Source organism: Dendrobates tinctorius, unplaced genomic scaffold, assembly GCF_039654945.1.
Source record: "Dendrobates tinctorius isolate UK_male_01 unplaced genomic scaffold, ASM3965494v1 ptg000024l, whole genome shotgun sequence".
Lineage (NCBI taxonomy): Eukaryota > Metazoa > Chordata > Amphibia > Anura > Dendrobatidae > Dendrobates > Dendrobates tinctorius.
This window is the reverse complement of record NW_027361692.1, coordinates 17569034-17594523: the sequence shown is the minus strand read 5'-3', so window position 1 is coordinate 17594523 and position 25490 is coordinate 17569034.

The window sequence follows — 25490 nt, the reverse complement described above, 5'->3', positions numbered from 1 at the left end:
GCATCAGAAGTAAAAAGATCTAATGTGAAAAATAATAAAAAAAATAAAAAATTGGGTTATATTCACCTTCCGATATCCCTCGCAGCGTCCCCAGGCCTCCGCGATGCTCCTGCAGGTCCCGTTCCCACTGATGCATTGCGGCAATGACCTTTGATGATGTTGCGGTCTCGATGCGATTCCGCCGTGGGAAAATCCATAGCATTAGCACAGCATTGCGGAATCCCATAGGATTGCATGTTTTTTTCTGCGTTTTCGCGGCAAAATCACGCGGTAAATACTGCTGCGAAAACGCGAAAAAACGTGAACATGTGAACGTAGCCTTACACTTAAAAATGTTAGAAGTTCAGCCAGGTGATCCAATTTGCTTATCCAAATCATTTGTGATAAAACTGTGTTTCAATTAGAAATCAGAAGGCCACATTTCCTCTTAAAAATCATTAGCTATAACAGTGTTGTTCACTCACACTAAGAAAATAAATAGTGATTGTTCATTTAGTGACAGGTGACTGACAGCAGCTGGAAGATTAAAGACCACGTCTCACATAACGAGATCGTTAGATATCGCTGAAACGTCACAGGTTTTGTGACACGCCAGCGATCTCGCTACGTGTGACACATAGCGGCGACCGCCCCCCCCGCTGGATATCACTGATCATGCTCGAATGTCCTAGGCCATTTTATATTGTTGGCGTCCCGCTGGCCAGCATGTATCGCTGTGTTTGACATCGACGAGCGACCTCGTTTGCGACGCAGAACTCAGGGACATAGACGTGAGTCGTCAGAATAGCTGCTGTGTGACAAGGTCCCAACGACCACCGAGGTCATTATATGGATCGCCGTATCATTGCATCATTGAATAGAGCTGCCTGTTTGACAGCTTACTAGCGACCATGTAGCGATGCACCAGGGATCCTTACCAGGTCGTATCATTGTCGGGATCGCTGGAGCTTCGCTATGTGAAACAAGATGCTAAGGAAGTGAAACAGCAGGTTACAAGAGAGGAATGGTGCAAGCAACATAAGTGGGAAAAAGAAAGGTTGTGGTGGAAGGGGGGAATAGCCTTGGTGCTCGAAGTGTACGTGAATTAGTGTTAATGTTAATGAAAGCACAACTGAACAAACACCGTCGCATTCTATCCAAAGACCACTGGATGGGCTACCCCGCTCCCTTTCATTGGCAGACACACAGCGGTATGCCTGGTAGATGAGGTCTAGAAAGAGCGTGTGCTCCAGTGGATGGCAAGCACTGCATCATGCTCATCCTCTTCCTCCACCTTAGCATCACTCACAGTACAATCCTCAGTGGTGGCACTCAAATCACCCTTGTTTCCCCTGCGTCACAAATTTCCAAACGCCCAATTGAATTTGGAGAACCACAAAGGGGCCATTCTGCAGAGATGTTCACACATTCTATTCCATGGGCATCAGAGGTCTGCTCCAAAGGTTCACAGAATCCAGAGGAGAAAAGCATCTGCACCGATGCTCACAATTCTTTCACGTTAGATCCATGGCCAGACGAAGTAGGATCCGAGCAAAATCCAGACGGTTGTCACCAGACTCAGATACCAAAGGTGCACGCGGACTGTACTGTGGTGTCAGGGCAGGAATAGGAGGAGGGTGACTCTTAGCGTGAGGAGTGTGAGAACAGAGAGGATGATGATGAGGAAGTAAATCCCACTTGGTGTGAGCACAAAGGTAAACACCTGAGTTCTTCAACAGAGGAGGTGGAGGACGAGGAAAACGAGGAGGTTATATTGTGGCTCCCCACGCAGACACAAAGTGATACAACCACGACAATCACTGCATCCTCAGCCCCAACTCTGGCTGTGGAAAGCACTGGTTGCGAGTGTGCAGTTCGCAGGGGCAGCAAGGGTTGCCTAGCCTGTATCGTTTTTGACACAGCAAAGGATGACCCAACTCACGTTATCTGCCAAATTTGCAAGAAAAGAATTCAGTAGAGGCAAAAATTGCAATAATTTTGACAACTACATGCATGAACAGGCAAATGAGCGATTAACATACCTTAGTGTGGGAATCTCACTGCACTAAAAGGCCGACTAGTGGGCTTCGCCAAACTCCAGACATCCTATCAACCACATCTGCTGCTTCTTCCTCTTCCATCACCATGCTAAGTCATCTCAGCCACAGAAACTCCTGTTGTTTACCCCCTGCAGTCATGGAGAGTGAGAGCCTATCAGTTGTTACAGAAGTGGACATGACTGGTGTTTTTTGTCACCTAGCACAACACATCTTTCCCAATCCACAATAAAATCTCCACCTCCACCTCACTCACAGTCCAGCAGTTTGTCCTGTTCTCTGTACAAGCACAGGAGCAAGCTCTTGATCCCGAAGTTGTGGTCATGTTAAAAAATGTTTCCTCCTACACATGCCAAAGCTAAGAGCTTGAACTTCACCATCTCCAATCTGTTAGCCACTGAAATGTTGCCTTTCCACCTGGTGGATACAGACAGTTTCAGAAAGCTGATGGCCATTACAGTCCACCAGTGCCAATTTCCCAGTCACCATTACTTCTCTAATAAAGCTTTACCTGTGCCCCACTGGCATGTCGCAGACAACATCATCCGTTCGCTGAAAATATCTATGTATGCCAGGGTGCATTTCCCCACAGACACCTGGATGGGCAAACATGGCCAGGGGCTGAACATCTCACTGGGCACTGGGTGACTCTGGTGGCTGTAAGGGCAGGCAGTCAAGGGGCTGCTCCACAAGTCTTGGAATCTCAAAGGCTTGCAGAACAAACCTCCGTATGTAACAGTTCCTCCACCTCATCTTGTGCCTTCACCTGTTCTCTCAACCTCGCTATTAATCAGACACTTGCTAAAACAGTGCAGATAGATTCTCCTCCTCCATACTTTGCCGCCATGGCTCACCACAATCAGGCAGTGTTAAAATTAATATGTCTTGAAGATCTCAGTCACAAAGCTCAAGAGTTACAAACAGCTATTCTGGCTGAGTTAGAGCAATGGCTGTTGTTGTGAACTCATTTTCTGGTCTGCCTCTGGTTTCTGGTGAGGGAGCTGGTTGTGCTGACAGAGGAGTTGTGAGTTCTCTTTCTGGGCTCCCTCTGGTGGTGGCAGGAGATAGTGAAGCTGATCTAATTAACAGAGACCTGCCACCTGATAATGAGGAAGAGGAGTGGACATCTGGAGTCTCAGACTGGATTTAAGACAGCCGACTCCCTATTCCCATGCTGGTGATTTTTCCTGCCTCCTGAGGTCTTAGTTTCCAGCTCAGTTCCTGCCATTTCAAGCTAAGTTGTCTTTGCTAATGTTCTCATTTGATTTGATTTGGTCTATTCAGTTTTTTGCGTGGTCAGCCAGCCCTGGCTGGGGCTGTGCTGAATTTCCACTCTTATGTCACTGTATGTGCCAGTTTGCTTTTTGTCCCTTATTAGATTGGCCTCTTTTTGCTCTGTTCTCAGAATATGCCAGAGTGCTGATATAGTGGGAGAAGTCTAGTGACTTCAGGGTATTTTTTGCTATCAGAAGTGTTGGACATTTTTGCAGGGTTTTTTGGCATGATTGCAGACAGTATCTTTCCTTTCCTGTCCTTTCTAGCTAGTGTGGGCCCCATCGTTTGCTCAGCCTATTTTCCTACCTGTGTTCGTGTTTTCATCTTGTCTCACCGTCAATACATGTGTGGGGGCTGTCTATTCCTTTGGGGTCTGCTCTGGGGCAGTTTTAGATTTCCCCTTTTCTTGCTTAAGGCTTATTTAGTCCTCCGGCTGTGACGAGTCATCTAGAAGCATCGTAGGTACGCTCCACGGCTGCTGTTAGTTGTGTGGTTAGGATCAGGGGTCTGCAATCCGCATAGTTACCAACCTCTCTTGTTTTCTGTGACTTGGCTTGGTCTTGTTTTCCTCCTCGGTGACCCATTCATAACAGAATCACCAGCCATACCGCATATTCTAGGGTACTCAAAGAAGGAAAAAATTGTTAAATAAAAGTGTCAGAATTTTTTTTTTATATGTATTTTTTCCTCTTTTTCTCTGGGGCCGTAGGAGGATTTTTTCTCTAATGGAGATTAAGCAATTGTCTGATCGTGTGGAGCAGCTCGCTGCTGAAGTGAGGGGAATTTCCGCCTATCTCGCTCAGTCACGTGTTGTTGATCCAAAGATCCCTACTCCTGATGTGTTTTCTGGGGATCAGTTTAAATTTTTGAATTTTAAGAATAATTGTAAATTGTTTCTTGCCTTGAAGCCTAACTCATCGGGGAGCTCTGTGCAGCAGGTTAAAATTGTCATCTCCTTGCTGCATGGCGATCCTCAGGATTGGTCTTTTTCTCTGATACCTGGGAATCCTGTTCTGACTGATGTGGATGCATTTTTTCAATTGTATGATGAACCTAATGCTATTGGTCAAGTTGAAAAAACCCTTTTGGAATTGAACCAGGCTAAGTATTCTGCAGAGTTATACTGTCAAAAATTCCTAAAGTGGGCGGTCCTTACTGCATAGAATGATGATGCATTGGCAGCTCTCTTTTGGAAGGGTTTATCAGAGACCGTAAAAGATATGACGGTGGGATTTCCCGTTCCCTCTGGTCTTCATGATTCTATGTAATTAGCCATTTAAGTAGATCGGAGTTTATGTGAACGTAAAACTACACGAGAGGCGTTGCCATCTTTTGAACAAACGTCTGAACCTATGCAATGTGATAGGGTTTTGTCTAGGGCGCAGCGTCAGGAGTTTAGAAGGTGTAATAAGCTGTGTTTTTTTGTGGAGACGCCTCTCATACTATTTCTGTCTGCACTAAATGAAACAATTTGCACACACATTTACTGTGGGCAGTGTACAACCTAAGTTTCCTTTGGCAATTACTCTGATCTGCTCCTTATCCACATTTTCCGCTAAGGCTTTTGTAGATTCAGGGTCTGCAATCCACGTAGTTACCAACCTCTCTGGTTTTCTGTGACTTGGCTTGGTCTTGTTTTCCTCGTCGGTGACCCATTCATAGCAGGCTGTCTCCAATGAACCTGGAGCCATGCAAGGCAGTGTGAGATAACGATGCAAATCTGGTGGTGGCCCCTACTTCGGGGCAGCATCAAGCACATGCCTTGCATGACTCACATCCTCAACCTGGTGGTACAGTGATTTCTCTGCCACTATCCCGGCCTGGATGTGCTTCTGCAGATAGCACGGTCGCTGTGTGCTCGCTTCCGATGATCGCATCATGCAGGTCATTGACTAGCATCATTACAGAGGTCTTTTAGCCTACCAGTTAACCATTTGATTTGTGATGTTCCCACATGGTGGAATTCCACTCTGCACATGTTGCAGCGATTGTGGCAGCAGAGATGAGCCCTGGTTCATTATGTAATTTTTCAATAGCCTGAGCCAACACAGTCCGGACTTGGTACAAATTACGCTTGTGGAGAGGGCACAGACAAGGACCTCTGCACCATTCTGCACAGTTTTGAAATGGCTGCTAAGATGGTTAGCGCTGACAATGCTATCACCAACATAACTATTCCGCTCATCTACATGATGGAGCACACTTTGAATAGTCTGTGTGAGGAGGCAGTGGTTCTAGAGGAAGAGGTGGAAGCAGAGGAAGATGCATAAGGGATAACAATATCTCATATTTCTGGTCTGTTGTTGCAAGATTACCATGGTGGCTTACAGCGATCAAGGGGACTCATGGTACCAGAGAAACTATTAGTGAATGTGAAGGAGCTGAGGAACAAATGGAGGAGGAAGAGGTGATGGACTGGCAACAGTCAGGAGATGAAGAGGATAATGATGCCCTCTCTGTTGTCCGTGGGATGGGATGAAGGAAGCAACCTTGAATGCTACCCCACCACCAAAACACCATGGACTTGGATCTAGAAATAGTGCTGACCACTGGGTTGCCACACTATTAGATCCATGGTACAAGGGTAAGTTTAAACAGATGCTTCCCCCCTGGAAATGGACGCACTCATGCTAGAGTATTGAAACACGCTTATAGATAGTCTTAAGAGTGGTTTTCCCCTTGACAGCCCTGAGGCACATATTGTTCATCGCACTTCTAGATGTCAAACCCCGGGAATGTCAAGGTGCCATCGCAAAAACATTAGCAGCAGCAGAAACAGTATAAGTGGCGTAAGCAATTTCTGTGAGCTGTTTAATACATTTTTTACACCAGACCGTGCACCAGTAAAAGAGAGTACAAGTCTGACACGTTGTGAATGACTGGAGAGGATGATGCAGGAGTATCTAGAGCACAATATCAATGCCATCAGGGGGGTTGGACCCTTTTGCATTTTGTTCTTTAATAATGGAAAAGTTGCCTGAGCTCACATGTTATGCTTTGGAGGCTTTGTCATGTCTGGCAGCCAGCGTTCTCTCAGAACGTGTCTCCAGCGATGCTGGTGGTATCCTGATGGAAAAGTGCATCTGGCTGTCCCCTGAAAGGGTAGACCACCTAACTTTCAGCAAAATGAACAAGTCATGGATCTCCAATGACTTTTAAAAACCCAGTCACAGACTGGGCAAAGTAGTCGAGGATGTAGTTTTTATTGGTATGCATTTATTTTGCATTATTGCAGTCTGTGCCACCTTTGCTGTCGCTTCTGTGCCTGTTGTTGCTACTGCTGCTGATGTTCTAAACAATTTCTTGAAATATGGAGACACCAAGTTCATCTCTATCTGGGAGGTTGCCTGTAGTGGAAGGTATCTCAGAGTCGTATAATAATATTTCTATTGTGTGGAAATTTGTGCCATTTAGTGGTGTGTGACAATAGATTTTTGAATTGCGGAGACTCAACGTTGGGTCTCCATCTGGTTGGTTTCCTGTGGTGGAAGATGTCAGAGGCCTATTATACTGTTTCCACTCTGTGGAAATTGATGTCACTTTAGTGCTGTCTGACAATTACTGTATGTTTTAAAATGTGGAGAATCCAAGTTGACTCTCCATCTTGTGGGTTACCTGTGTAAGTAGGGCTCCCAGACAGACAGGCTTGCACTTACTTTTAATCAACTACCTGTATTTCTTTCCTTACATTTTTCTACCAATAATACTGTATGAAACTGATGTTTGTGCATGTGAGTGTGGCTGTAAAGAAAATTGGAGGTGTTAAGGGGAGTTAGCAGGAAAGTAGCCTCAATTCACCTACAGTACAAATTGTAGCATGGCACGGCAGCAATCAGCCATGCATGAGTTATCGGAGTCTGGGCCAGCATTTACAGCTTTCAATTGAACATCAAAGTAAGATTGTCATGGACGCGTGGCGGACCCATAACACACGTGACCCTGGATACACCGCCTCCAGTGGGGCGCATTTAAATAATAAAACGTGCAGGTGGATACGCCGCCTCCACCTGGCGAATTTAGGTATTACACGTTATACATACAAAATCTGGAAACACCGCCTCCAGTAAGGCGCATTTAAATAATAAAGGGGGAAACCTGGGTAACTTTAACAATGGTGGGCCCTGCAATAGGGAAAAGGGAATTGGAGACCTCCTGAGCTCCCCTGAGCCAGTGTCCCTGCACTCCTAACGTTCCCTATGCCGGTTTCGCACCGGGCGCCGCACGCGTACCTCAACGCCCTAGCTCGCCCTGACCCTAAACCCTCACTAGGGAATAGGTCGGTGCGGAGACTAATCCCACCACTGCACTAACAACACACATGAGGAAAGAGACAATACAGGGGAAACACCACTTATCTTTGCTCTGTTGCGTGCGCTCCTAGCAACAGAGCCCACCAACTGTGTGCATCTTCTCCTCCACCCTGATCCATCACCATAACTGGATCCATCACCATCGTGCAGCCTGGGAGCAGAGTCCATCACCACTTGCAGCAGTCCAGTACACAGAGTCCCAAGATGAGTCCAGTCTCTGCCAAGAATCCAAGCATGCTCGAGTCCAGTTCTCAGCAACCAAGTAGAGCATGCTGAGTGCAACTCTCTTCCTAGTCGCCACTCCTCTAAGCCATGCCCGCACTTCCCGCCAACACCATAAACTGCGACTCCACCAAGCCATGCCAGTCCTTCCTGCAGACACCATTAGCTGGCACTCATTCTCTCTGGCTGACTGCGCAGGACTCCTATCCCGCTCCATCCTTCCACCAGGCTCTCCAACAACTCAGCAAGAAATAAATGAATGAATATCACCAGCTCCATCCTTCCTCCAGGCTCTCCAAAAACAGAGTGAACACAAACTCACAATATCACAGGCAGTCATTGCACACCTCTAGCACACCTTTATAGGGTGTAACACCTGATACATGATTAAGTGCACAAAACCTAAAGTGCAATATCAAAACCACCACCGGGGACAGTCAAGACACCTTGGAACTTTCCAAAGTAAAAAAAAGTTCACCCAGTGATTTAAAACTGTCAGATCACTTCAGATCATGACAAAGATGAGGTGGGTGAGGGATCGGTGCTGGCCTGCTGTGCTGGGAGCCCTGATACCACATGCAACAGCCAACCTGCTTTCATGCTCAGCCATACTCAGGTGGCACAAATATCTGTTTTGTAGACTACTATTGTCAGGAAAATATAAAGATAGTAACACTGGTAGTTGACTTCAAGGAAGTAGAGGACTGACGGTCTAGAGGCATACTGCTAAAGGAAACACTCATGAAGGAGACCCAACACATTTACAACAATTAGTGGCAGACACCAACAAAGTGGCATCAATTGCAATAGAGTAGAACTAGTATAGTGGGGACAGATACCTCTTCTACTACAACCAACCCAGCAGATGTAGACTGTAATGGGCAAGGTGGTGGAATCACTGTGCTGTATCCCTCTGAAAGCCTGGAGGGACATAACTATGTGGCTTACCAAATCCCAACTCAGATAAGTGGCAGCAGGCGCAAACTGCGACCCAAGAAAGGACAAGGAGGTGGCACCAAGTGCTACTACATGGCTGACCAACAGAGGATGGTAGTTGACCCCTTACATCAGGTAGGCTGCTACAGCCCGAAGGAGGGATGAAGAATGAAGGCAGGCACTGTAGGAACTTTGGAACTATGGGTGTAGATGGGACTGGCTGAAGAACAGAAAAACAGTGGCAGGTGCGGACTAGACCAGGTGATAGACAGATGGGCCCAGGCAGGTGCGATTTAGATTGGCTGATGGACAGAAGAGCACAGACAGGTATGAGCAGACAGGCACAAACAGGTAAGAGCAGACAGGTACAAGGTAGACAAGCAGACGGGCAGACCTTGGGAGCCTGACAATAGGCAACCATGCAAGGAAAACTAGCAACATAGCTTAGACACCTCCATATTGTAGGAGAAGCCTTAAATAGAAAGTTGTACCCAGCTATAGGCTGGAAATACCATAAGTTGATGCGGGCGGTCCCTTTAAGAGGGAGGGAGGGAGCACACCCCAAGCATAGTGCACGGTCCTACAACTGAACCTTGGGGACAACGACACATAGGGGGTGAGATGAGGAGGTGGTGTGATAGTGGGAGACATTGAATGTCCTGTCTGCTAGGTATGAAGAGATCAAACAAAGGACCAAGTCTGTAATGTCAACAGATCAGATAGTCTGTAGTAAGAGGGAATGCTCCACTGTGTCAAAAGCAGATGCCAGGTCCAGGAGAAAGAGGAGGAAAAACTTGCGTCTCTTTCATTTGGCAGTTAGCAGGTCGTTGGTGACTTTAATCAGGGCAGTGTCAGTGGAATGGTGCGGTCTGAATCCAGATTGTAATCGGTCAAAGAGGGAGCAAGAGAAGAGGTGGGAGGATAGTTCAAAATGGCCATGTTGTTCCAGTACTTTGAAGGCATAGGGGGAAATGATATGGGGTTATAGCTAGAAACAGAGGATGGGTCAAGGGTGGGCCTTTTTAAGGATGGGTGTGATCAAGGTATGTTTCAATCAGGAGGGAAGACACCAGTTGTTAGTGACAGGTTGAAGAGGTGGATTGGGCTTGGAATGAAGGTTGTGGTAAGGTTTTGAATGAGGTGGAACATTATTGTGTCAAGTTCACAGGTGGTGAGGCAGAGTCTTCAGCTGAGATGAGAGTAGAGGGAGGGGGAGTTGCTGGATGCAGGAGAGAATTGAAAGCACTAAATAGCTGTTTAGGGTTGTGAGACAGGTATGACATGAGGAATGAGAAGTCGGTTTGTTTTGCTACAGTGAGCAATTGCGCAGCATTTTTACAACTTCTGTTACTGGATGGGCTACTCCACTCTCTTTCTTTGACAGCCATACAGAAGTACGCTTTGTAGATAAGGGCCAGAAAGAACATATGCTCAAGTAGCTGGCAATTGCTGCATCAGGTGGCCACTGCTCCTCGTCCTCCACCTTAATATCATACACAGTACAGTCATCAGTGATGGCACCCCAATTACCGTATATTTGCTTTGTAAGATGCACTTTTTTCCCAAAATTTTTTGGGAAAATGGAGGTGCATCTTGCAAAGTGTACATTCCTTACTGGTATCACTGGTGTAGGCCACAGACTGGGATGAGGGGGTGTCCGGTGTCTCCGGGTGCCCGGCGGTTGGTGACAGGTGCTACGGGTGTCTTCAGTGCCCAGCGGTGCTCCGTGGGTGTTGGTGCTTGCCTGAGGCTCTGCTGACATCTTGTGACAGGCCAGAGCGCCGACCTTTCCACTGTTCCCTGTGCGGTGGACTCCAGGAATATGGTCGCCGCTGGGGGCAGTGCATGTGCAGATGGTGATCTCGGGACCAAGATCTTGAGAGATGATATTTCAGTATTGAAATCTCATCTCTCGAGATCTTAGTTTCGAGATCACCATCTGCGCATGCGCCACTCCCCGGTGGCAGCCATATTCCTGGAGTCCATCACACGTGGTACAGTGGAAGTGCCAGGGCTCTTGCCTGAAAATATGGGAAGCAAGGTGTGCCACAGTCCGCGCTGCTGAGTCCACAAAATCACCTGGGATGCAAGATGTTGTAACAAAGTACTTCTTTATTCCTTCCTACGCGTTTCGGCGCCCTTCCTGGCACCTTCCTCAGGGATATTCCTGAATATCCCTGAGGAAGGTGCCAGGAAGGGCGCCGAAACGCGTAGGAAGGAATAAAGAAGTACTTTGTTACAACATCTTGCATCCCAGGTGATTTTGTGGACTCAGCAGCGCGGACTGTGGCACACCTTGCTTCCCATATTTTCTGGCAGTTTTTCCACGTTGGAGTGGTCGGTGGAAGTCCTGCAGCAGCTGATACTGTGTTATGTCTTCAAGCCAGTTGTGGGTCACACAACTGGAATAGGTGAGTGGAACTGCATTACACCACTCACATTGCAGTGTCACTAGTGATAGGGCACTATTGCGCCTCTTGTTCCCCCACCCTTTTTGTATTGATATAGGGCTCTTGCCTGTCACAAGATGTTGGCAGTGCCCCAGGCAAGAGCAGACACCCACATAGCACCGCTGGGCACTGGAGACTCCCACAGCACTGGCCAGAAATGGCTGAGCACCCAGAGACACCTGGCGGCAGCATCGGACACCGCAGCAGCACAAGACCCCCACAGCAACACAAGACCCCTGTAGCTGCACAAGACCCCCGCAGCAGCACACTGCACATCGGAGCCCCTTTCATCCCTGCGTGCAGCCTGCAGCATCACTCCACTCCTGCCTCCTCTAGCAGCGACCCTGGGACCCTGCTTCACTGCAGCCACCACCCCCTGTAAGCAATAAGATGCATGGATTATAAAAAGCACCACCATTTTATTAAAAAAAAATTTTCTCCTCAAACTTTGGGGTGCGTCTTATAATCTGGAGCGTCTTTTAAAGCAAAAAATACCGTACCCTTGTTTTCCCTTACACCTCAACTTTCCAACCACCTAACTGACTGTGGGAAACCACAGATGCTGAGTCTGCAGATCTGTACACACATTGTATGCATGGGCATTGGAAGTGTATACCAAAGATTCACAGACCAAAGAGGAGGAAATCATCTGCACCGATAGCCACATTTATTCTCAGTTTGATCCATGGATGGATGAATTTCGGTCCGAGCATAATCCAAACCCTCATCAACAGATGTTAACCCCATTGGGTGAAGGTAATCCATTCATGACTAGACTGAGGTACTTGAGGCCCCCATGGACGATACTGTGCTATCAGGGCAGGAAAGGGGGGAGGGTGTCTCTCAGGGCAAGGAGTGAGAGAACAGACAGGATGACAATGAGGTAAGAGATCACACTTGGTGTAAACCCAGAGGCATGCAGCTGAGTAGCCCAGCAGAGGAGAACAAGGAGGAAGACTAGGAGCTTACGTAGACACAGAGTTATGCAACCATGACAACCAATGCATCCTCAGCCCCAACTCTGGCAGTGGACAGCAGTGTTTGCGGTTCTGCAGATGCCTAACTTGGGTCTTTTTTTCAGACACCCAAAAATTAAAAAACTCATGTTATCTGTCAACTTTTTTAAAAATGACATAATTTCAGTACTTCATGCATGAACTGGCACATGCGCGATCAACACGCATTAATCTGGGAGTGTCACTGTGCTAAAATGCACCCTATCAACTGCATCTTCTGATTCATCCTCTGCCCTCACTGGGCAACTGTTGTGACACAGGTCTCTGGCTTCAAACCTCCACTTGTTTACCCCCTACAGTTGGGGTGGCTGAGAGCCTGTCAGTCAGTTGATACAGAAGTGGATATGCCTGCTGTTTTTGACTGATCTTACATTCCAAGCACACCCCATCTTTCTCAAACCATTGTAACATCGACGCCTGCACATTTTTCACAGTCCAGCAGTTTGTCCTGTTCACTCTAGTCCACCCTGTATCAGCACAGCAAAGAGCCCTTGTTTGTGCAGTTGTGCTCGTGTAACAGATTCTTTCCCCCACACATGACAAAGCTAGCAGATGAACTTCAACATATTTAATCTACTAATATTAATAACCTTTATTTATATTTTGCAAACATATTTTGCGCAGCTTTACAAGCCAGCAGCTCATATAAAACAGTCAAAAGTTACCAGGTTTAAGATAATCAAACAAAGCAAAAAGAAATTATGGCCCTGCTCTTCAGAACTTACAATCTACAATGAGGTGGGGGTGACACAAATTACAGGTGCTTATTTACAATTATGGTATAACCATCTTGAAGAAATGGGGGAGTAGATAAAGGCTGCATGAGCCTTTTGGGTACGGTTGAGTTTGATGGTGAATCATGTTCAGAGAAGTAGAGAATAGGTTATATACTGTATATAAAGACAGACAACAGAGAATGAAGAGAGCACAAGAATCCTGAATAAAAATTACACATATGTTTATTCAAGTTACATATAAAATAGACAAACATTAAAAGTAGAAATTAATTTAAAGGCAAAGTGTAGAAATAACTCACACAGGTGCATCACACTGGGTCCACCTTAATTTCAAAGGATGGGGTGCAAACTATGGCAATAGATTCAGAAAAAGAGAATGTGCCAGTTCAAATTAATAAATCAACAGTCTGATATAAAGACTGAGCAAGTTCAACTGCCGGCCTGCTCAAAAGATAATAATCAATAAGTACTTTATCACCTACTCATCAATATGACCGGTACCAAGAGAAAATAGTGATAATCAAAAATAGTCAGGCCAGCAAAAGTTGGTTAGTACGTATAAGGTAAGACAACTTGGTCCCTGATTGAATACTATGTGTAAGGGCAACCTCTGGCATTTCAGCGTTACTTGCTGATATTCTTAAAAGTGACATACACCTTATTTTCTTACTTAAGTTGGACCTCATGAAAGAGACTGACCGTTGGGTGCTTTCTTGTAGCACTATCTGCAACATGATTTTTACCCATATAGTTATGATTCTAAATAGTGCTGACTACTGAGTTAGCATTGTATTCTATCCACAATACAAAAGTAAATTTTACCTGTTGCTTCCCTCCCTCGGAAAGGGATGAACCCTTGCTGCAATATCAAAACATGCTGGAAGACAATCTTGGTCAGTGGTTTTCCTCAAGACAGCAGTGAGGCACACAGTTTGCATCACAGTGATAGCCTTCTAAACACAGAAATGTTCAGTCTTCAACGCAAAAATACAAGCAGCCTTGTAGTGCTGGAGTCCTGTGTTACAACCCCATTTACAGAATCTGCAAAGAGTTTGTATGTTCTACCCATGTTTGTGAGGGTTTCCTCCCAGTAGTTATTTTTCTACACACACTGCAAAGACATACAGATAGTAAATTTAGATAAATTTATTATTATTATTATTATAGTAAATTTAGATTGTGAGTCCCAATGGTGACAGTGCCAGTAATGTCTGTAAAGTGAATGTTAAATCATTGGTGCTATGTAAGTCATAAAACAAAAAGAAAAAAAAAAAATGAAATTGATGCTCAGCCACACTCAGGTGGCACACATATCAGTTTCATAGATTACTATTGTCAGAAAAAAGTAACATGGGTAGTTTACTCAAAGAGAGTGGAGGACTGCCAGAATCGAAGGCCTACTGCTACAGGCAACTCACATGAAGGAGACCCAACCAGGAGTTTGCACATTTGCAAAAATATATTGGCAGACACCAACAAAGTGACATCAATTTCACCACAGAAGAAATAGTCTAATAGGGACAGACAAGTCTTCCACTACACCCAACACAGCAGATGGATACTCAACCAGGAGTGTTCATATTTAAAACAAATAGTGGCAGACACCGACAAAGTGGCATCAATTTTACCACAGTAGAAATATTATAATAGAGACTGACCGGTCTTCCACTACACCCAACCAACAGATGGATGCCCAACCAGGAATTTCCACCTTTCCAAAAACTAGTGACAGGCACTAACAAAGTTGCATCAATTTAACCACAGTAGAAATATTATAATAGGGATCAACAGGTCTTCCAATACACCCAACTCAGGAGATGGAAACCCAAGCAGGACTGTTCACATTTCCACAAATTAGTTAACGTATCCAGCAGCAATAGTAAGCACATAAGCCCCACTAAAGATATCAAAGATTGCAATTACGCAAGAACAATGCACTTCACTAAAACCTACAACATTCAGTAACAAAAGTTGTCAGTTATCTTTTGATAGAAAATCACATTGTTGGTTCACTAGTGCTTTCAGAAACATTAACACCTACCCTACATACACCTCAGACACCAAGCCTAATCCCCCTTCTACCACAACCTCGCTTTTTCACATTCATGTTCCTCAGATAGCACACTATTAGCAACTAAAAATTAGATTTTTTACTCTGCAAAAACCTCTGCACACAGCTGAATTTCCAGCACACAAAATGAGGTGAAATATGGGGTGATGAATCATGTTACTCACAGAAGAATTGTTTCGGTGTGGATGATGCCTGTATGGCAAAGAAGATCTGTTCCAAAAAATTGCAAAGTGTGATGTCCCCTATTGTCTGATGTTAGTAACCAATTACATTTTTGAATGCCTGTGGATGAGGCCTGTATGGCAAAGCAGATCTGTTCCAAAAAATTGCAAAGTGTAATGTCCCCTACTGTATGTTGTTAGTAACCGATTACATTTTTGAAGGCCTGTGGATGAGGCCTGTGTAATATTGACTACATGTTCCAAACAATTTCAAAGTGAGATGTTCCCAACTGTATGACATTAGTAACAGAAGAAATAATTGTTTAAGTGTGGATGAGGGCTGTATGACAAAGAAGATATGCTTCAAACAATTCTTTAATCAGATATCCCCTACTGTATGACGTTAGTAACCAACAACACTTTTAGGGGGCCTGTGGATGAGGCCTGTATAACATTGACTAGATGCCTCAAAGAATTTCAAAGTGAGATGTCCACTACTGTATTACATTAGTACCAGAAGAATATTTTTGGAGCTTGTCAATGATGCCTGTATAACATTGACTACATGCTTCAAACAATTTCAAAGTGAGGTATCCTCCACTGTCTGACGTTAGTAATAGAATAATTTTTTTGGCCTGTCGATGAGGCCTGTATAACATTGACTAGATGCTACAAACAATTTCTAAGTGAGATGTCCCCTACTGGTTTACGTTAGTAACAGAAGAAAGAATTAAGTGCGGATGAGGGCTGGATGACAAGGAAGATATGCTCCAAACAATTTTTGAATTAGATGTCCCCTACTGTATTATGTTAGTAACAAAAGAAATTGGGGGGGCTGTTGATGAGGCCTGTGTAACATTGACTACATGCTCCAAACAATTTTAAAGTGATATGTCCCCTACTGAATTATGTTAGCAACAGAAGAATTTTTTTGGACCGGTCGACAAAGCTTGTAAAACATTAACTAGATGCTCAAAACAACTTCAAACTGATATCTCCCCTTCTGTATCATGTTAGTAACAAAAAAATATATATTTTTTGTGTGCATGAGACCTGTATAATTTAGAAAATTGTCCGTGGTGTTGGAACACTATCTTTCCTACAGTTACTTTTGTAAGGAGCAGAAATATGACCGATGTGTTGTTAGATGAACTGATCAGGAAAAGGAGCATGATGACGGCAGGAATGGAAGCGTACAACAGCGGCTATGGGAGGTATGAGATCCAGGATCCAGCCTACAACGATTAGTCATCTACCCAACACCAATTACCAGAGAGTGTTTGATGCTCGTCAGAAGATAGATGTAATAGATGCGCATCTCAAGCTAGGCATAAAAGATGCCCCGTAAGAAACTGAATACAAAATATGCACATAATCTAGAAGATAGGCTGAAGACAATTTCAAACTCAGATCTCGACTGCTGTATCTCGTTTGTAAAAAACAATTTAATGTGTACAGCTCTGCACACAGAACACTTTCAATGCCACAAAATGGCAAGGTTGGATATACCAGGCTGTATGACGTTCAGCAACAGAAAAAAAAATAATTCTTTTAATGTGCATGAGGACTGCAGACAGCTTCATATCACCACCACAAAATTACAACATGGAATACAGCGGGCTGGATAACATTTACAAACAGAAAAAAAAATTTAATGTACGTGAGGTCTGCAGACATCTCCATATCACCACCACAAAGTGACATCATGGGATACAGCGTGCTGTGTCTCATTTTGCAACAGAGAAAATTATTTATTTTTTTGTGTGCGTTAGGTCTGCAGACAGCTTCATATCACCGCCATAAAATTACAACATGGAATATAGTGGGCTGTATCACGCTTACCAACAGAAATAAAAAATTATTGTGCTTGAGGTCTGCAGACAGCTTCATATCATCGCCAAAAAATGGCAACATGGAAGACAGTGGGCTGTATCACGTTTTGCAACAAAAAAAATTATAATTTTTTTAATGTACGTTAGGTATTTAGACAGCTTTACATCACAGCCACAAAATGACAACGTGGAATACGGTGGGGTGTATCACTAAAGTGCCTTAGGTCTGCAGACAGCTTCCTATCATTGCCACAAAATTACAACATGGAATACACAAGGCTGTATCACGTTTACCAACAGAAATATATATATGTTTTTAATGTGTGTGAGGTCTGCAGACAGCTTTATATCACTGCCACAAAATTACAACATAGGATATGGCAGCCTGTATCACACTTAGCAACAGAAAAAAATATTATTTTTTTTAATGTGCATGAGCTGTGCACACTGTGGAAATTCACCACCTCTAAATAACAAGATGAGATACGGCATGGTGAATCATGCTAGCAACTGCACCAAAAAAAATGTCTTCATACACAACAGCTCAAATCACAGAACAATGTCACCACACCAATAAAGGACAACATGGGATATTGCATGCGGTTTCACATTTAGCTAGTGAAAAAATAAGATTTAGAATGCTATACTCGTGCATGCAGCACACTAGATTCAGTGCACAACACACTTGTAGGATATGTGCCCTGCTGTCTTTGTCTGTGGATCTCAGTAATGGCAACAAAATTAAATAAAAATTGATGTAAGGTCGATTTCACAGCCACACAGAACACTGCCTAGCTAAACCGTCTGAGTAAGATACAACCACCTAGCTAACTAATGTTTATAAAATCTAGCTGCTAACACTACCAGCATTAGGAGCAGCCTCTCTGTTATAGTGTCAAAATGGGGCTAAAACAAGATGTCCACTATTTATATGGAGAGAGACATGTGATCTCAGCAGCCAATGACACAAGCCATTGTGTCAAGACATTGGGGATGTTCCTTGCACCCTGATTGGATAGCCACTATGTGCACATACAAAGTTAGGGAAAAAAATTACTGTTTACAAGCACGCCACGCCTCTGAGTTCTGGAAACACCCTCCCCTCATCAAATGTGTGCCCCATGCTCATGACACACCACCATTATCATAGCAAAGGTGCTGAAAATACTTTTGTGGCAATGAATGCTTCTGATTTTTCCCACTTTTATAAAATTTTGCTCTTGTTTCTGACCATGAAACCGAATGTGCCATATTCGTGCTGAATTTATGTTTGGCGATTGTTTTCCTACCCATTAAACAATTAAAAAATGGACCGTACAAACTCCTAAGTCTTCATTAATTTCCTGCCAATGAATGCTGGTAAAATAAAAGTTTTTGGCATCATTATGGACCAGGATTTGAATGGAAGACAGGCAATCATCATGATGATTGCACTGGTATCTCTCTACAGGTGAGATTTAATAGAGCAATAAAAAGAAAAATATGCCAGCTCACCAGTAACCACCCCACCGCAGATCCTTGGAACTCCATATAGATAGATGTGAAGGTAATCCAAAAGGAATGATTAGTTCCAGCTGTGTAAAATTTGTCTTTCTTCCAAAACTCTCCATAGTATGCCATAGCCACGGAATAGCCACGGACAAGGCAACGCGTTTTGATCAGAACGATCTTTGTCTAAGCCATATGGATATTCAGCCACTGGTTTACTATGTAGCAGACATTCACCAATGGTATTGCAATATCTAATTACGTGACATGTCAAAAGGTCCTTTTAAAATTAAAAACAACGATTAATAGAATACATATATAAAAACAAACATAACATTTACTAATAATGAAGCAATAAATCATTGCATTTGTTCAGGCCATTAGGGAATCAGGTATTCAAATAATAAATTCAAAAGGCTTCCCTAGTAAGGAGATGTCATTTGGAATCCCCCGCACGAAAGGGTGCTCTATTCCTTTCACCTGAAAGCTAGCAGTATTACGGGCATGGTATGTTATAAAGTGCTTTGATGCGGCTGATACATTGTGGTTCATATTATTTGTATTATTAACATCATACAAGTGCTCCCTAATTCGCACTTTTTGTTTTCTAGAAGTGCAACCAACATACGATAATTTGCCAATTTTACAGTCTATTTTATATACTACATTGGTAGATTTGCAGTTAATGTAATGTTTAATTTTAAAATTAGCTGTGTTGTCAGCATTAGAGAAATTTTTAGTAACACATGCATGTTTACAAGTCTTACAATTAGTGATTCTGCATCTAAAAAACCCTGCACATGTAAGCCAAGATTTTTTGGGGTTTTTTATCCAAAAAAAATAAACTAGGCGATAGCTTATTCCCTAGTGTGGGTGCCCTCCTGGAAACCACATTAATACCAGGAGCTAAAATTTCAGCCAGTTTCTCATCTTCATATAAAATAGGTAAATACTTATTTATGATTTTTTTGATGTTTGAAAATTGTGGACTAAATTGAAAGCAAATATATGGTTTATTTTTAATATTCAAATTATTTTTATTGCTCACCGAAGATGTAATTAATTCTACACAATTTTTTCGCTCCACAATTTTCTGCACTCTATTTAATGTCCATTGTGGGTACTTGCAGTTTCTCAATTTATTAGAGACATGTTCAATTTCACTATTTAAATCTCCATTGCAGCTGCAATTACGTTTCACCCTTGTGAACTCACCCACTGGAATTGATTTAATAGTGTGCTTGCTGTGACTGCTAATAGCATGTAAGATGGTGTTCCCACTAAATGGTTTATGGTGCGTTTTTGAAGAAATAATTTCTCTATCAATCCCAATTAAATCCAAATCCAAAAAAGATATTTTAATGGTGTCAAATTTAGATGTAAATTTGATATTATAATTGTTAAGATTCAAATATCGAATGAAGTCTGGTATGGCAGACAACCATTTAATTAGGGTATCATCAATGTATTTGCCATACCATACCACCTGATCAAGAAAAGGATTGGACGAGGAAAAAATAAATTCAGATTCCCAAAAAGACATTACCAGGTTGGCAAGGGAGGTTGAGAATTTAGCCCCCATTGCCACACCTGTTTGTTGCAGATAATATTCCTCATTGAAAGAGAAAATATTATGTGATAATAAAAAATTACCACCTGCAAGATATAATTGATCAAATTAGTAGAATAATTGCTAAATTTCTCCAAATGAAATTGCAATGCCTGATTTGCTAAATTTTGGGGGATTACTTCATCAGATCCAGATTCCTCTGATAATCATTTGAGTGCTTCTGATATATCGCTGAATGAGAGCACTTCAAGTATCTCAAAAAAGGATTATCGTCATGTAAAAAACGCAAAAGGCATGGGGGCAGAAAGCACCACAGACGTTCTGGGGATTACTACCCGCAAAAAGAAGTATCAGATCAAGTAAAAAATGTATTGAACTTGTCGTCCAGAGATCTCACACCGGAATAGACACAAGTTTTATCTCTGGGTCTGAACTTTGTTTCACACCAAGACTTTGATTTGTTTGCTACTATTCTGGATGTTAACAAATTTATGTGCAATTTAACCATCAAAAAACATTTTTTAAATGATTCAAGCAATGATATGGAAAATGAAGTTTCAGTGGAACAGACTGTTAATCAAATTCACAATGAATTTTCCTATATGGATTTTCAAGAGCAAGTGTCAGTTGTTACTTTACAAGAACTGGACACTAATCCTATAGTGAATGTTGACTCTATTAATCAGTCTAATAGCTTTACCACTAAAAATCCTTATTTTTATCCAGTCCAGACAAGATCTGACTACATGAATTGTTTTCAAGAAATTGTTGAGAAGGAGTTGCATATTTTTATATAATCAAGTAAATAGTAGATCCCACAATTATAAAAATTTGTCAAAAGAAAATTCCATGCCTTAAGAGAATTGAGTTTAATGTCAGATCTGGTTATAAAAATGTCAGATAAAGGTGGAGTAGTGGTGTTCTTGAATTCTGTAGCCTATTATAACAAAATGATGGAATTATTATCCGATCAGACAACTTATAAAAAATTAAAATATAATCCTCTACAAGAATTCAAGAACAAAACTAGTACAATTATAAAAGATGGTTTAAGTTTGGGAGTTCTAAAAGATAAACAAGCAGAATTTTTGGAAGTAAAAAATCCGGTTCTCCCGATCATTCTTGGGGTCCCCAAGATACATAAAGCAGATGGTATTCCCCCCATGCGACCTATAGTATCAGGGATCGGCTCAGCAAATGAGTATCTGTGTCAGTGGGTTGACTCATTGTTGAAACCCCTTGTGCAAAGAACACCCAGGTATATTAGTGATTCCAAACAGGTATTAGAAATTTTCTCAGAAAAAATGTGGTCCTCCACCTACACCTGGTTGTGCTGTGATGTAGTGTCACTGTACACATGCATTCCCCATAATTTAGCAATTCAGGCATTGTAATTTCATTTGGAGAAATTTAGCAATTATTCTACTAATTTGACCAATTATATCTGGCAGGTGGTAATTTTTTATTATCACATAATATTTTCTCTTTCAATGAGGAATATTATCTGCAACAAACAGGTGTGGCAATGGGGGCTAAATTCTCAACCTCCCTTGCCAACCTGGTAATATCTTTTTGGGAATCTGAATTTATTTTTTCCTCATCAAATACTTTTCTTGATCAGGTGGTATGGTATGGCAGATACATTGATGATACCCTAATTATATGGGGAGGAGATGTGTCTGCCATACCAGACTTCATTCGATATTTGAATCTTAACAATTATAATATCAAATTTACATCTAAATTTGACATCATTAAAATATCTTTTTTGGATTTGGATTTAATTGGGATTGATAGAGAAATTATTTCTACAAAAACGCACCATAAACCATTTAGTGGGAACACCATCTTACATGCTACTAGCAGTCACAGCAAGCACACTATTAAATCAATTCCAGTGGGTGAGTTCACAAGGGTGAAATGCAGCTGCAATGGAGATTTAAATAGTGAAGTTGAACATGTCTCTAATAAATTGAGAAAGCGCAAGTACCTACAATGGACATTAAATAGAGTGCAGAAAATTGTGGAGCGAAAAAATCGTGTAGAATTAATTACATCTTCGGTGAGCAATAAAAATAATTTTAATATTAAAAATAAACCATATATTTGCTTTCAATTTAGTCCACAATTTTCAAACATCAAAAAATCATAAATAAGTATTTACCTATTTTATATGAAGATGAGAAACTGGCTGAAATTTTGGCTCCTGGCATTAATGTGGTTTGCAGGAGGGCACCCACACTAGGGAATAAGCTATCGCCTAGTTTATTTTTTTTGGATAAAAAAAATAAAAAATCTTGGCTTACATGTGCAGGGTTTTTTAGATGCAGAATCACTAATTGTAAGACTTGTAAACATACATGTGTTACTAAAAATTTCTCTAATGCTGACAACACAGATAATTTTAAAATTAAACGTTACAGTAACTGCAAATCTACCAATGTAGTATATAAAATAGACTGTAAAATTGGCAAATTATCGTATGTTGGTTGCACTTCGAGAAAACAAAAAGTGCGAATTATTGAACACTTGTATGATATTAATAATGCAAATAATATGAACCACAATGTATCAGCCTCATCAATGCACTTTATAACATACCATGCCCGTAATACTGCTAGCTTTCAGGTGCAAGGAATAGAGCACCCTTTCGTGCGGGGGATTCCAAATGACATCTCCTTACTAGGGAAGCCTTTTGGATTTATTATTTGAATACCCGATTCCTTAATGGCCTGAACAAACGCAATGATTTAATGCTTCATTATTGTTAAATGTTATGTTTGTTTTTATATATGTATTCTATTAATTGTTGTTTTTAATTTTAAAAGGACCTTTTGACATGTCTCGTGATTAGATATTGCAATACCATTGGTGAATGTCTGCTACATAGTAAACCAGTGGTTGAATATCCATATGGATTAGACAAAGATCGTTCTGATCAAAACGCGTTGCCTTGTCCGTGGCTATTCCGTTGCTATGGCATACTATGGAGAGTTTTGTATTTTAAATTCATGAAATAAAGAAGAAAGACAAATTTTACGCAGCTGGAACTAATCATTCCTTGAGATTTAATAGACTTCCTGTCAGTACATTACTGACAAAATGAATGGACCACAACAAAAGTAGTGCAATGCATTGCTTATGCATATGTTAAATAAAAAATAAAATAACATTCCAGTTTTCTCAAAATTGCAATGGCTTCATCTAGAAAAACACAAATGATCCTGAAAAAGACACATATTTGGTATCACTCCAGTTTTCTGACCTATACTATAAAACTAAATCATTATTCATCTTGCTTGATAAATTCTTAAAAAAATAAAAATATTGCCAGAATTACTTTTTAGTTTCATCCCACCTATGTTTAGTTGTACCTATGTATGTCAATAAAGTATAACTAAAAATAACTGCACAAAAACTATCTCGAGCCATGGTGACTTGATTGATGAACAATCTTTAGGAAAATCAATCTTATGCAAGTGTAGATAGGTCCACAAGGGTCTTTACTGCAGTTATATTGATAGTATCAAACTATCAAGTATTTGGTCTTCCTCTTTGCCTTGTTCTTTCTAGTCTTCCTGCCATGATGTCCTTCTCCAGTGATTGCTCTCTTCGAATGCTGTGTCCAAAGTAACTTGTTGATCCTTTCTTCGACTAACAGGCCTTGCTTGATTTGTTCCAAAATTAATTTGTTTGTTTCTTATTGTCATCCATGATGTTGATAACATCCTTCTCCAGCACCATATTTTGAAGTTGCTGATTCTGTTTCTCTCTTGTTTTTTTATCATCCAGGTTTTGCATCCATAGGTTAACACAGAAAAGTCACCCAACTACAGTATATACAAGTTGTCTTTGTCACCAGTGACAGGTTCCTCAGATTTGAAGACCTTGTCCAGCTATTTCATTGTTGACTTACCCATATATATTTTCCCATTTACGTCTGTTGTTATCGCTGCATCTTGAATGATCATTGATCCAAGTAGGTTGAGGTCCTTTACAACATCCTTCACAAATGTGTCCCTGTCACACCAGGCAGTAGTCAATATCTTTGTCTCCTTTGTGTTGAGTAGCAGTCCCATGTTCAAGCTTTCAATCTTGATACTGCATAAGTCCTTCATTTCCTCTATGTTTGTTAGAATCAATGATGTATAGTTTGTTATATCTCATACAGTACAGTAAGAAAAATAAAACTATATTATAATTAATAGGATATGATGACCCCTACAAAATTTTCTTAAAATCTATTTCTTGTGCAAAGAGAACAAAAAAAAATTTGTATCATAATTGTATTGACTTTATAATTTGTGTTAAAGAACAATTTACTATTATGAAAAACAATGCCAGAATTGTGTAGTTTTTCATTAATTCTTGCTCACAAATAATTAAATAAAATATGATCAAAAAGTTAAATATTCCCGAAATGGCACAGTGGAAATTATACAGTAGCTTGTTCTAGAATACTAAGTTTCCATACCTACAGAAAAATATAAAATAAATAGGTCTCAGAATATGACAAATAGTACATACCAGAAAAAAACAAATCCAAGGAGTCTGATTAGCATTCATTTATACGTAGAATTATTTTTTTTTCTTTTTCCACAGTTTAAGGTTTCGGAACAGGTGGAATGGCATTATATTTGGTAGCTCAATAAAAGAACATTTAATGGCTTTTGAAAGTGTGCTGCTCTTCTTATCTACCATAGTTCATAACCTGGTTGTTCAACCTAAACCTGAAGAGTGAGACATAAGTTGAACATTATTTTCTCTCCCGAGCACTCTACAAAAAGCAGAGTTGATGACCTTTGCAAATGTTATCATGCTGTCTCATTTTAAAACAATTAAGATTCTTTCAAATGGTGTAGAACTTGACAAAACCTACCTTGTACCCACAGCTTCGAACAGCTTATTACTGCTCAAAACATTTTGGTGCAAGCTTGTGGAAAAATCTAAAGACTTGTTTTGTAAAATTGTTCTGAAAACATGTTCTCGCGATTTTCAGTGGGAATGAAAAAGAACAGTTTGTTGAGAGATTGCAAAGTAGAATTGAAATTCCCTATTTACTTCTTCAGAGCTCATTAAGTTTAGTCTGAAATGTGAAAGCATAACTAGTCAAATGCATAGCTGGCTGTTCATATATAAAGCCAAATGCAAATGCTTTTTATGCTTATTGGTCTGAAGCAAGCTAAAGGGCAAAAGCACAAGCACTAATTCCGTCCTTGAAACATCTAGCATCTTGTTTCCTAAGTCTATATATCGGATTCTTATTATACAAATTAACTTCAGTTTAGATGGTAGCACTGACTTCGGTAAGACACCACATTATATGCTGTTCATTGTCTTGGTAAGCTGTACATATACAGTCAAATTTAGATTTTTTTTACTTCTT